Source organism: Nanorana parkeri, unplaced genomic scaffold (assembly GCF_000935625.1).
Source record: "Nanorana parkeri isolate BGI_ZX_2015 unplaced genomic scaffold, ASM93562v1 scaffold646, whole genome shotgun sequence".
NCBI classification, from domain to species: Eukaryota; Metazoa; Chordata; class Amphibia; order Anura; family Dicroglossidae; genus Nanorana; species Nanorana parkeri.
This window is the reverse complement of record NW_017306914.1, coordinates 524,193-536,908: the sequence shown is the minus strand read 5'-3', so window position 1 is coordinate 536,908 and position 12,716 is coordinate 524,193.

The window sequence follows — 12,716 nt, the reverse complement described above, 5'->3', positions numbered from 1 at the left end:
CCCCCCCCCCCCCCCCCCTTTGTTTTGATGCACCTGGAATGAATTTAGTTGATTTCAACTTCTTTATTGCAACTAGAGGATGGGAAACAATGCTGATTGGCTGTTTTGAGTAGAAGATATTTTTGCTTAAAGGCATTTGGATAAGGTAGATCGTTAGCAGATATTGATAAGCGCACGGTTACATGGCTGCTGGTCTCTGAAGTAGACACTGCCAGGGAGCCCACACCTCCGGAGCTCTATTAGTCCCCCCCCCCTTTGTTTTGATGCACCTGGAATGAATTTAGTTGATTTCAACTTCTTTATTGCAACTAGAGGATGGGAAACAATGCTGATTGGCTGTTTTGAGTAGAAGATATTTTTGCTTAAAGGCATTTGGATAAGGTAGATCGTTAGCCGATATCCTGATAATTGCCCGGTTACATGGCTGCTGGTCTCTGAAGTAGACACTGCCAGGGAGCCCACACCTCCGGAGCTCTATTAGGCAAACTGACCTGAGCTGACGTGGCCTTTAAATTGTACATTAGTGATGCAATTTGTCCCATTTGAACTGATTATATTAGCACTGATTCATCCCCCCCCAAAAAAACAAAAACTAAAATCTTCCTTCAAATAATGCTAGCAATAGACACTTAGACTTGTGGATGAAAGGATCCCTGCTGGCTATTATTATCTGACAGATGGCATCCATGGCTATCTGGAAAAAATTGACAAGCTCCTTCCTTTGGCATGGTCACCGGCAGCTGGAATTTCAGCCAATCCATTAGGAATCAGGCCTAAATTCGAGACGTGTTTGGCTATCTTACAAGGTTTATTTTAAAGTGAACCTGTACTTTGCCCAAGCAGAGCAAAACAGTTGATCACAAATTTATTGGTAGCCCCACCAGCAGCTTATATTTATCTTTGCCTACCCTGCGCTCTGTTGTGCCACCAGGAACAAAGAAGTTTAGCCCTGCCCTACACGGCTGAGAACTCTCTTCACTGCCCCATTTGACAATGCAAGGTGCATGAGCACCAAGCACAGTGGTATCATGTGGGCGTAAGTCACATATGCAGAAGTACCAAATATTTGTCATTGCTCCCAGTGGCTTAACAGAGAAGCTGGCAAAGGTGAGTATTTGTTGCTGATGGGTCCACCATTAAATTGCACCTCTTGCTTTCCCCTAAGTGTGCAAAGGACAGCATCAGTTTAATGTGTCTAAACCAAGGGTTTATCTTGCACAAAAGCATGCAATCAGATGAAAAGTGTAATTCTCAAATCACTATTTTATTGCCATACGACATTACAGCTGGGTTTTTTCATATATCGATCAGACATAACATTATGACTAGCCGCCTAATATTGAGTAAGTCCCACTTCTGCCGACAAAACAGCCCTTATCCGTCGAGGCATGGACTCCACTAGACCTCTGAAGGGTATGCTGTGGTATCTGGCACCAAGCTATCAGTAGCAGATCCTTTAAGTCCTGTAAGTTTTGAGGTTGGGCCTCCATGGATCGGACTTTATTTCCAGCACATCCCATCAATGCTCGATTTGATTGAGATCTACAGAATTTGGAGGCCAAGTCAACACCCAAACACATTGTTGCATTCAAACCATTCTTCAACCATTGTTGCAGTGTGGCAGGGGGCATTATCCTGCTGAAAGAGGCCACTGCCATCAGCGAATACCGTTCCCATGAAGGGGGGTACTTGGTCAGCAACAATGTTTAGGTAGGTGGTGCATGTCAAAGTAACATCCACATGAATAGTGAATGAATAGTGTATCCTGGTGCCATCTCTTCCCCAGGTAAGCAACACACTCGCACCCGGCCAACCACTTGACATAAAATAAAACTTAATTCATCAGACCATGCCACCTTTTTCCGTTGTCCAATGGTCCAGTTTTGATGCTCATTGTAGGTGCTTTTGGTGGTGGACACGGGTCAGCATGGCCACCCTGACCAAACTGTGATGCTCTGTGTGTTCAGACACCTTTCTATCGGAACCAGCATTCACTCTTTCAGCAATTTGACTCTATTGAATCGGACTACATGGGCCAATCTTCACTCACCATGCATCAATGAGCCTTGGCTGCACACGACCCTGTCACCAGTAAACCATTTTTCCTTCCTTGGACCACTTTTGGTAGGTCCTGTCCACTGCAGACCGGGAACATCCCACAAGAGCTGCAGTTTTGGAGCTGCTCTGACCCAGTCTTCTAGCCATCACAATTTGGCCCTTGTCACAGTGGCTCAAATCCTTACGCTTGCCCATTTTTTCTCCTTCCAACACATCAACTTCAGAGACAAAATGTTCACTTGCTGCCTAATATATCTCCCTCCCACTTCCATCTGCCATTGTAACCAGATAACCAATGTTATTCACTTCACCTGTTAGCGGTCATAATGTTATGACTGATCGGTGTATGAACATTTGGACAATGGGAGCTTCATTATTGTGCTGTGCAGGTTTCATACAGTAAGATGAATCAAAATATTAGTTATCCCTTACAGAGAGGAGTTCAGGTTCAGACTAAACCCAGTCCGAACCTGAGATCCTCCGACCCTGGAAGGGACCTGGGGCCACCCGCCCAATCAGCTGTGGCCATTCCCTGCCTCACAGCTGCACATAATCAAAGGGATGGAATGCTTGTGCTGAAGTCATTGACCTTATGTGGCCACATGGCAATATTAGGCCATTGTCATTGACCAAATATAGTCATGTGGCCATTTAAGGTCAATGACATCACAGCATCCCACCTCTTTACATAGATGCAGCTGCGGGCAGGCAATTCCCCGGTCACAGCTAATTGGGCGGCAGTGGAACTTCCTTCCAAGTTCGGCAGAGCTCAGATTAGGACAGGGTCTGCTTTGTTCAGGTTCAGATCTGTTCAGGTTCAGGACTGGGTCTCCTCTGTTCAGGTTCAGGACTGGGTCTGGTCTGTTCAGGTTCAGATCTGTTCAGGTTCAGCACAGGGTCTGGTCCGAGCCTGAACTTATCCCTAATCCTTTAACATATCCTTATTTTCTCATGTTTTAATTATCTGTATTTCATTGTAATCAATTTAATGTATTGTTACTTTTGTTTCCACATTTATTCATGTTATTTATATAATCTTAAATCACTTTAAAGGAAAACGATAATAGTTTTTGGTCAGTCTTTCTTGATTTTGCTTTTAACATTGACAAAGTTTTTGAACTGATCTCCTGTATTTTTTTTTCATCACTTGTATAAAATCTTTTATTTTACAAATAAACATTACACATAGGATGCATCCATAACTATGTATTTGCAGAGCAACCTGGGGCTTCTTAATAAGAATCTGCAGCTTTCATCTGCTCACTTTATGACTGGATTTATTTGATTGAGCATCCACATGGCCCCATATGAGGCAGCAGAGGTGAGGGAGGTTTGTTCCCTTTATGTCTCCTTTAGCAGGGTGTGTGCTGTGAATAATTTGAATGACATCAGGCTTTTCACAGCATAGTTGTAAATGGAGAAAACATATTTATATGCAGTAGATCATATTTATATAAAAAAGGAATAGGAAAAGGAATTTACAGGTGAACATAGGAAAAAAATACAAAAACACTTAATTCCCTTTAAAATAAATGGCTCCATTAAAGGGCTGATGCTGGCAGCTTCCCAGCTGGGAATCTCTCTGCCCTCTTTTTTAACACCAGAATTGGAATTTTTAAGAATAGGTTGTACTAGATTGGTTTCACTTTTTTTCAGCCCCAAATTTACTTAACCCTTTCAATTTTTATGCTACCTAACTGTTGGTAGCCAGCAGTACCTGCTTGCCTCCCCTCTTTATTACTGTAGTATAAAGCTGGCCATACGCCAGTAGAATTGTGTTCATTTTTGGAATGTTCAATCTATTTTCTAATAGTTAATGGGATGAAATCAAACAATTGACAAAAAAAACCAAAGAAGCAGGATGGATTTTTTTTTTACAACGCTTGAAATTCTAACAGTAAATGATGTTTTCGTTCAGGAAGCTCCATTAAATTTCAAAATTGGATGTTAAAATCAAACGAAATCTCAAATGACATTCTACAAGTCTCCGATGGCAAAATGTAATGTTCTGATGAGATTTTACATAGGGACGTTCGTACGAAAATCTACCAGTATGGTCAGCTTTATGTGTGGGACTGAGAAAGCTCTTCCTATGTGGATGCTTGCTCCATCTGCTGGCTGAAATGCAATATGCAGCGCAGCTATGTTAAAAGAGACCCTGTCACCAGGCTAACAAATTGCAGGTAAACGCACAGGAAGACTAAAGTGACACTTAACTCAGGAGGTAAATCTTACAAATACATTCAAGTACCTTAACTATTAACAAAAACTATCTTATTTGTGTATCACTCGGCTGTAGATCCTCCAATCATCTCTGAATTGGTGCTGACACTGTCCTTCCTTCTGGAGGGGGGCTACTTTTGTTTCCCATGGTCCCTGTGTGTGTTGCAAAGTAGTCACCGCTCCAAGCTTGCTCCCGTGATGGACTACAATCTCACGTTTAGTTTACTAATTTGTATTGAGATTGTAGTCCATCCCTGGAGGGAGCTTGGAGCGGTGGCTACTTTACATCACACACAGGGACTATGGAGAACAAAAGTAGAAACCCTCCATGAGTTTTATTAAAGGGAAACAGTCTAAGTTGCTGTAGATAGAGATGTTTCTCTTCAGCTCCATACTGTGATTGATTTTGATATTGCAGGTAGGTAAGCCTATTATTTCTTCGTGCTGGAGGCGGAACACCCTACATACCCTTTTATGTACCTGCTGGGGGAGGAGCGAGGGTTGGGAATACTATAGAGTGTTACTTGACTGACAGCTCTGAGTCAGCTAGGGCTGCTGACATCACATCCAAGATGGTGGCATCTAGCAACACTCTCAGGGCATTTGGATATCTCCACAGACATCAGTTGCAGTTTGATCTTCATCCTAATCATCCAAATAGCCTTAACCCAAATGAAATATTCTTTTTTTTTAAAACTCTCCTTATTGCATTTTAAACTTTAGACGCATCCATATAATCCAACAAACGCATTCTTTTATATTAAACTGCCACAGATCAGCTGCAGAGCTGATCTGTGTCTTACTGTTTCCATTTGTTTTTTACCTTTTGCTGCTGTGGGTCTGCTGGGACCCGTGGTTCCACAAGCTTGTGCTCTCCTCTTACTGCACTGACTTAGCAGCTATGGGTGTCACCCACTTCACCTGATGATTAATATGCCTTCCTTCCTGATTCCTGTCCAGCCTCCCATGTGTCTCCCTATTTAAATCCCTCTCAGACCAGTTTCTGGATGCTTGAGCAACACTTGTTCCTGAGCTCCTTGCGCACGATTATTCCTAACCTGGCTTCTCGTGGACTGATCTATTGTGTACTGACTTGGCTAGTTCTCCTGATTACATTTGTCTGCTGCCGCCCTGACCTTGGCTCATTATCGGGATCTCCTTTTGCTCCATCTGTGCCTGCGCTGTGTCTTTAGGTACTCTCCACACGAGCAGGGTGAACCTGGGGGTCGTGACCTGGGGTCAGCACGCAGCTAAATCCAAACTCCCGTGAGGGGGTCCCTGGCAGAACACCGGCTGGCCCTTAGATTCCACGGCCAGGGTGAACCCGTGTCACCTGCTCGCCTGTGGGCTCACATCTGTAGTACCGTGACAAACATTTCATAAGGATAGTCTAATCATAAAAACTGTCTCCCATCCATACTATACTCTATAGTCTTTTCATCAAATAAATACCTCTTATGAAATAAAAATATAGAGTTGACATACTCCAAAGTTGATGCATATAGTCAGTGTACCACGAACCACTCCAATCCAAACCACTAAACCCCTATATACTCATCAGACCGAATGAAATATCCTTAGTTCACATTTCTGTCTGTGAAATACTCTTTCCCCGCTTGGAATGTTTCCAATAAGTTGCAGCTGTAGTACTTTTTAATTGCCATTTTCATTTATTTACAGGCGATGTATGTTTTTTCCATGATCATTCCCGAAGTTTTGTGCAACATTAGGTGTTTGCACTATGAATAGAATACCATTTGGAGACGAGGAATGTTCAATTCCCGCACACCGGGGTGTTTAAGAGGAAATGGCTACAATTTTCTCCGCATCAACGTGCATCATAACAAGTCAACATCATCCGTCCAGGCATATAGTAACATGTGGAAGCGATCATGAAACGCGATGGTGTTTGTGTTTTTATGAAAAGTACGCATGGCATCTCCCTGCGGCACTACGTCTTCCGGTAGCTTAAGGCTATTCCTGCTTTTTTAAATACATGATGAGGAGTAAAATATAGAACTACACATCTGGAAGTGTCCCGGAGAGATTAAGTATTAAATTACAAGTATTAGTCAAATTAAAAAGAAGGAAATATCGCAGGGGCTTTTCTAGGGTCATGGAAGACATGGCGCTCCCCTGGGAGCCTAGACTAAAATGTTAAAGAGTTTGTAGTATCCCATGATAAAAAAAATGGGTTCTTTCTCAATGCATATGACTGAACATAAAAATCCAATATATTATATTGCTTAGAAAAAGAAGAAATAATAAAAAATTTGATGGATAAAATTATATTCTAAAACTGTAATGAGCAGGTCATATATATTATTATTATTATTATTAATCAATTGTCTAATATTGTTTAATGAATAAGAAATATGCATTGTGGGGTTCAAGTAAATGTAGACAGACCTTAGTTAAAAATTACAACATTATCCTAAAAAATTAGTGAAAATGCAGTCAAAGGCGGTTAAAAATGGATGACCTAAATTAAAGGATTGTATTTGGGAAGCCAAGTGCTTAATTAAAGATGCCGGGTTCTATCATTATCTACCAACCATTATTCTAAAAAAGTGGGGAATGTTGGTGGTAAAAAGTGATGACCAAAATTAAAGGACCATAGTTGGGGTGATGGCAAAAGATACCTGGGGGCACTCAGAAGTCATGGGGCACGTTCCGTGAGTGGCAGGGTCTACAACACCCCTGAAATTGACAGGGTTATTCACAAAAGGCTGAAGAGTTTGGAGAAGGCCGGAGAAGGGAACAATCTAGGACAACAAAGCTGAACTGGAAAGTGATCTGACTTGGAGAATTTTTCCAAATCAGCTATGTTGTCCTAGATTGTTCCCTTCTCCAAACTCTTCACCCTTTTGTGAATAACCCTGATAGTGTCCACTGCTATAACTTAATAAGCAGTGACATGCCACATAAGAATATTTCATACAAACCAGTCTTATCCCATTCTAGTTACACCCTCCTAGACTCCGGCCTATGCCCCGTCCTTGCAGTATAGGAATCGTTTGAAGAAGTGTCACCAGCACACCAAAATTCCGGGCCGCGCAGGGTCCCTTCAAAAACAGTCAATGTTAAACCTGATGAAGGGGCCCTGCGTGGCCCCGAAAGCGCTTGTTTTCATTTGACATGGTTCTTATTAAATAAACATATGGTGATCCTGAAAGGATTTTTGATGTGCTGGTGAAACTTCTTCAAACGACTCATGCAGCAAGCGGCGCCATTCGCAGTCACTACGCGCACCCTCCCCTGCTATTGGGATATCTGCTAAGGAGTGAAGTAAGATCTTCATACATTCCAAGTACTTGCAGTATAGGAGTCCCGCTCTTTTTGGGATTTTAGGATTTTATTAATTGTATATAAGATGCATTAGGAAGATTGGACTACATCAAGGTAGGCAGAACACCCAAAACTCCATCTGGATGCAGACTCAGGTACTATGGCAGGGGCGAAGGAAGATCTCACAGCCGGAGAAGAATTAAAAAGCCCACATAACTCCATTTATGAATAAATTATTACTCTTCTGGATGAACTCATCTGTTAAATCAATGAGAAAAGCATTTGCAGTATTTTAGAATGCAGAAACATTTGCATACAGAGTCGTGTTTACAAATAAAATAGCACTTAAGGGAAGCACTGAAATTGTGCCCCTTTCCAAAATCTGACACCCATGTTTTAGACAGATTTACCATAATAGCAGCTCAAAAACGCAAGACAGACTTGTTTACATTTAATTAATAAATTATGGCACTACATTATTATTATAATGGCATCTTCCTTGCTTTCAGTGATGCAAATTGGTCTATGATGTGATGAAAGTCAGTTCACACTCAGTGACCACCCTTTCATCAGAATCATCAGAGTTCCCTCTTACATAAGAGTCCCCAGAGTCCCCTCTTACATCAGAGTCCCCAGAGTTCCCTCTTGCATCAGAGTCCCCCCTTATATCAGAGTCCCCAGAGTTCCCCCTTATATCAGAGTCCCCAGAGTTCCCCCTTACATCAGAGTCCCCAGAGTTCCCCCTTATAGCAGAGTCCCCAGAGTTCCCCCTTATAGCAGAGTCCCCAGAGTTCCCCCTTACACCAGAGTCATCAGTGTTGCCTCTTACATCAGAGTCCCCAGAAATCCCCCTTATATCAAGGCTGGCAGCAGCGGGGCGGTTGAATAATGACAGCGGACTGTGGACCGCCACCGTCATTATTCAACACATGCTGCTGCCGGTTAGTTGCTAGGACCGCCTGACATCCTAGCAACTAACCAGCGGCAGGGGTTGACTAGTGACAGCGGCAGACCATTGTTTGCTGTCTCCGTGGGTCGTGAACTTTCGCTGGCCAATGGAGCGGTGCCCCTCCTTCAAGTGGTGGCCAGGGCACGTGCCATATGTGCCATGACCTGAATACACCACTGTTTGCATACATTATACAGTGTGTCCTCCCGTTACCCTAAAGAGAACTATGGGGAAAAACACTGACCCCATAGTTCTCTTTTAACTTAGTAATGCTCATTGAGCAGATTTATAATAATGCAGAAACAGCAAAAGTGTTAATTGAGTCATTTTACGTGACACCATGGAATCCCAGAGGCAATATTCTATAATCCGTGAGCCTTCCACACCCAGACTTCATAGGAACTAATAAAGAACTGAAATTTTCCATATAATTACCCGCATGCATAGGAATGTCATAACATAAAAGTGTGTATATTTCATTTTCAATTACACTGTAATTGGATGTTTTCTTAATTAGTATCTTATAAGCAGGGCCGTAGCTAGGGCGAGGCGACTAAGGCACAGGTGCGGTGGGGCGCAGCCTGGGCTCAGCGTGGCAGGGAGAAGTGGGGCGGCACAGCCTGCAGCTTCTCCTCTGGATCCCTGCTGCTCTTCCCCGCTTGCTTGGGCAAAGGCAGCGGGGATCCGAGGAGAAGCGAAACGCTGAAGCAGCCGATTGTTCGTTTACATTTGAACTCGGCGATGTCGAGGAGATGGGCGGGAGGGGGGTTGCGTATCGCGGAACCTGGCCTTGGGGCAGCAGGGAGAGTAAATCCGTCCCTGACCAGAATCACTTCTATTGTAAAGCCGGCAGCTGGCTTTACAAAGGTAAACAGAGTGCCGGTGGAGTCTGTTTACAGGGCCGTGCAGCCACAGACGTACTAGGTCGTGGTCGCGAAAGGGTTAAAAATGTCAGGTTCCAAAATTATCTACCCAACATTATGCTAAAGAATTGGAGAAAATTCAGTTATTAGTGGTGGTAAAAATGGTTGATTAAAATGAAAGGATTGTACTTGGGATGATGGCAAGGGATACCTGGAGCACTCAGTAGAAGACATGCCCTGGGTGCTGGGGTCCAGCAATTATAGAGTTATGAGCAGTGAAATGCCAAGGCAGAATATTTCATACAGAGCAGTTTTATCTCATTCTAGTCACACACTGCAAGACTCCTGCCTATGCCCCATCCTTGCTGGATTTAATTCATTTTATATAAGTGTAGCACCCCCCTGACTCAGAGGCCTGAGGTGGACCCCCAAAGGTAGGGAGGGATGACAGTTCACTCTCAGGGATGGATCCTTAGCCGGGTTGTGGGATTTGAACAGTAAACTGGGCACAAGTCACTTTAAGTGCCTTTTTAAATGCTTTATTGTAGAACAGCCAAAACTGGAAGAGAGGGTATAAGGCTACGGACATCCATAGCAAATACAGACTTCGGACACCCATCCCTTCCAGCTTCCACAGTGTAGGAATAATTCTGTTGAACAGAGGATGGCACTGTGTAGTAGAGCAACAGCTGAATAGCGGATCGGCATGAGATCTTCCCTGGGAGAGACACCAGACTTGTCCATGCCATCCTGACCTCCTGGCACCTCCAGCAGTCATAGGGCTCCTCTGGTTCTCTCCCCCAGATAGTTTCAGACCCCATGTGGGTCCACATGTGGCCTCCTCCAGGCTTAAGGCCTGGTCAGCTTCTCCAATTTTGTACATCCCCCCCCCCCAGACTAGGCCCGGGGGTGGACTGCCCCAGCACATGGCAATCCCTAAGTATTTATGCACTTCCTCATCATGTACCACTGGCAATGGAACTCCTAGTGATTGGCTGGTGAGGCATAGACAATCCCAATGTTTCCCTATTGGCGGTCCCACTCTGTGGCAGGGTCACACCCCACTCTCTGGGCTCTGCAAGGTCACTCTAAGGTGGGCTGTTTGGTATTAGGTGGGCTCTGCAAGTGGCATAACTAGCAATCACGGGGCCCCATACAAAATTTTTCTATGGGGCCCTGTGATTTCTAGTTACGCCTCTGGCTACATAAGATTGCAACAGGAAGATTGGAATACACCAAGTTAGGCAGAACACTCAAAACTCCATCTGGATGCAGAGTCAGCTACTATGGCAGGGCCACAGGGAGATCTCGCAGCTGGAGAGGAATAAGAAGCACACATGGGTCATTTTATGGTGAAATATTACTTTTTTGGATAAACTGATCTTTTAAATCAATGAGGACAACATTTCCAGATGCAGGAACATTTGCATACATTATATAAATAACTTAGTAATGCTTATTGAGTATATTTATTATTTTTTATGACTCCATGGAATTATATGAATTCCCAGAGGTGATGTTGTAAAAGCCACCACCCAGACTTCATGGGAATGAATCAAGGACTGGAATTTCCATATACAGGTGAAACTCGAATAATTAGAATATCATGCAAAAGTAATTGCAGTAAGTGCTGCAAAAGGGCCCAAACCAAGTACTGAGTACATATGCATGCTTGTACTTTTCAGAGGACCGATATTGTTCTATGTACAATCCTTGTTTTATTGATTGCATGTAATAATCTACTTTTTTGGGGTTGTGGATTTGGGGTTCTTGGGGTTTTCATGAGCTGTAAGCCATAATCATCACAATTATGACAAATCACGGCTTGAATTATCTTGCTTTGCATGTAATGAGTCTATCTCATATATTAGTTTCACCTTTTAAGTTGCATTAGTGAAATAAATTAACTTTGCACGATATTCTAATTATTCGAGTTTCACCTGTACTTACCGGCATGAATAGGAATGTCCTAACATAAAAGTGTGTATCCTTCTTTTTCTATTACACTGTAATGCAATGTTTTTGTTTTTTTATTAGCGTCTTAGGCTAGGTTCACACCTGGGCGACTCCTGACCGTGCGGCAATCGTGCACAAAACTGCACGGATTGTCGCGCAGTCATGGAATCGCCCACCACGGCCGATCGCTCTGGTGATGCCATTATTTTCTAATGGCACCCTAGTCGCACCGGGCGGGTCGGGCGGATTCCGCTCCTGCAATTGTACACGAAAAAAGCCACGCCTCTTGTGTCGTACAAAAATGTACTTGTACCTTTTTTTAACGATTTCCGCGCGGATTTAACCCCATTAGAATCAATGGGTCTGAACGGCAACGTCTGTGTGCACTAGCACACGATTGCGCGTTCCGGGGTTGTGCGCCCCGCGTGTCGCGCAGGTCTGAACCTAGCCTAAAAGGTAATATTTACTGTATAGAGGCTGCTATTGCTTACCTCCACCTTTGAGAATGTTTGTGTTCTGGTTGTCATGCTGATCTCGTGGCCTCAGGACCCCCTGTGCCCTGGGCCCCATAGTGGCCACCTGGGTCGCTATGGCGATGGTTCCTATCCAACAATTCTTCTTCAGTGATCAGGTCCTGCCACAGTTGTGGCCCCTGAAAGCAGTTCTGCAATTTCCCACTAATTGCAATGTCCCCACTTACTGTGGTCCCTATAAGTCTATGTGGATTTCCCCTAACACCTGATCATCGAAACAACAAAAGTAAAGTAAAGACAGAGGGGGCTAGAACTGGAACGTAAAGGATCTCTGGTGTGAACTTTGTGTTAACTGCCATTTAAGCTGATATCTGCTACTTGGTATTTCTTCTTAAATATGACCTGCAGAAGTCCCAGTAATAAAGGACTAAAAAAGACAATGGAGATAAGATGAGCTTCATCTGGAATGTATTTGTGCACAATCTTTCTCCAATGTAAATCACTAAACAGCCTTCTTGGTTGCTGTGGGCCAACAGATGGTGTGGATCAGTACTCTGCATCTAGTATCTGAAATGCAGAGAAAGGTAACTAGTTATATAGTTGTAACAGGATGACACAGTGATAGTGGTGGGGGTAATAAACAATATATATATAAGGGTCGGGAGGGTCATGTGAGATGGCATACACTTATTTACAGCACTTACTCACTCTGCAGTACCTGAGTAACTAAGAGATCCTGAGCTTTGCTAAGCAGTAGAAAAGGGAACCTTGCAGAATTCTGTTTTTTAAAGTGCCTTTACCTAGAAGGACCCAAACCTGGCTAGTAGTTGCTTGCTGGGACTCAGCATCAAAGAGCCATAGCACCTATGTCAATGAAGCCACAACACCTGAGGCTGTTCTGCAACT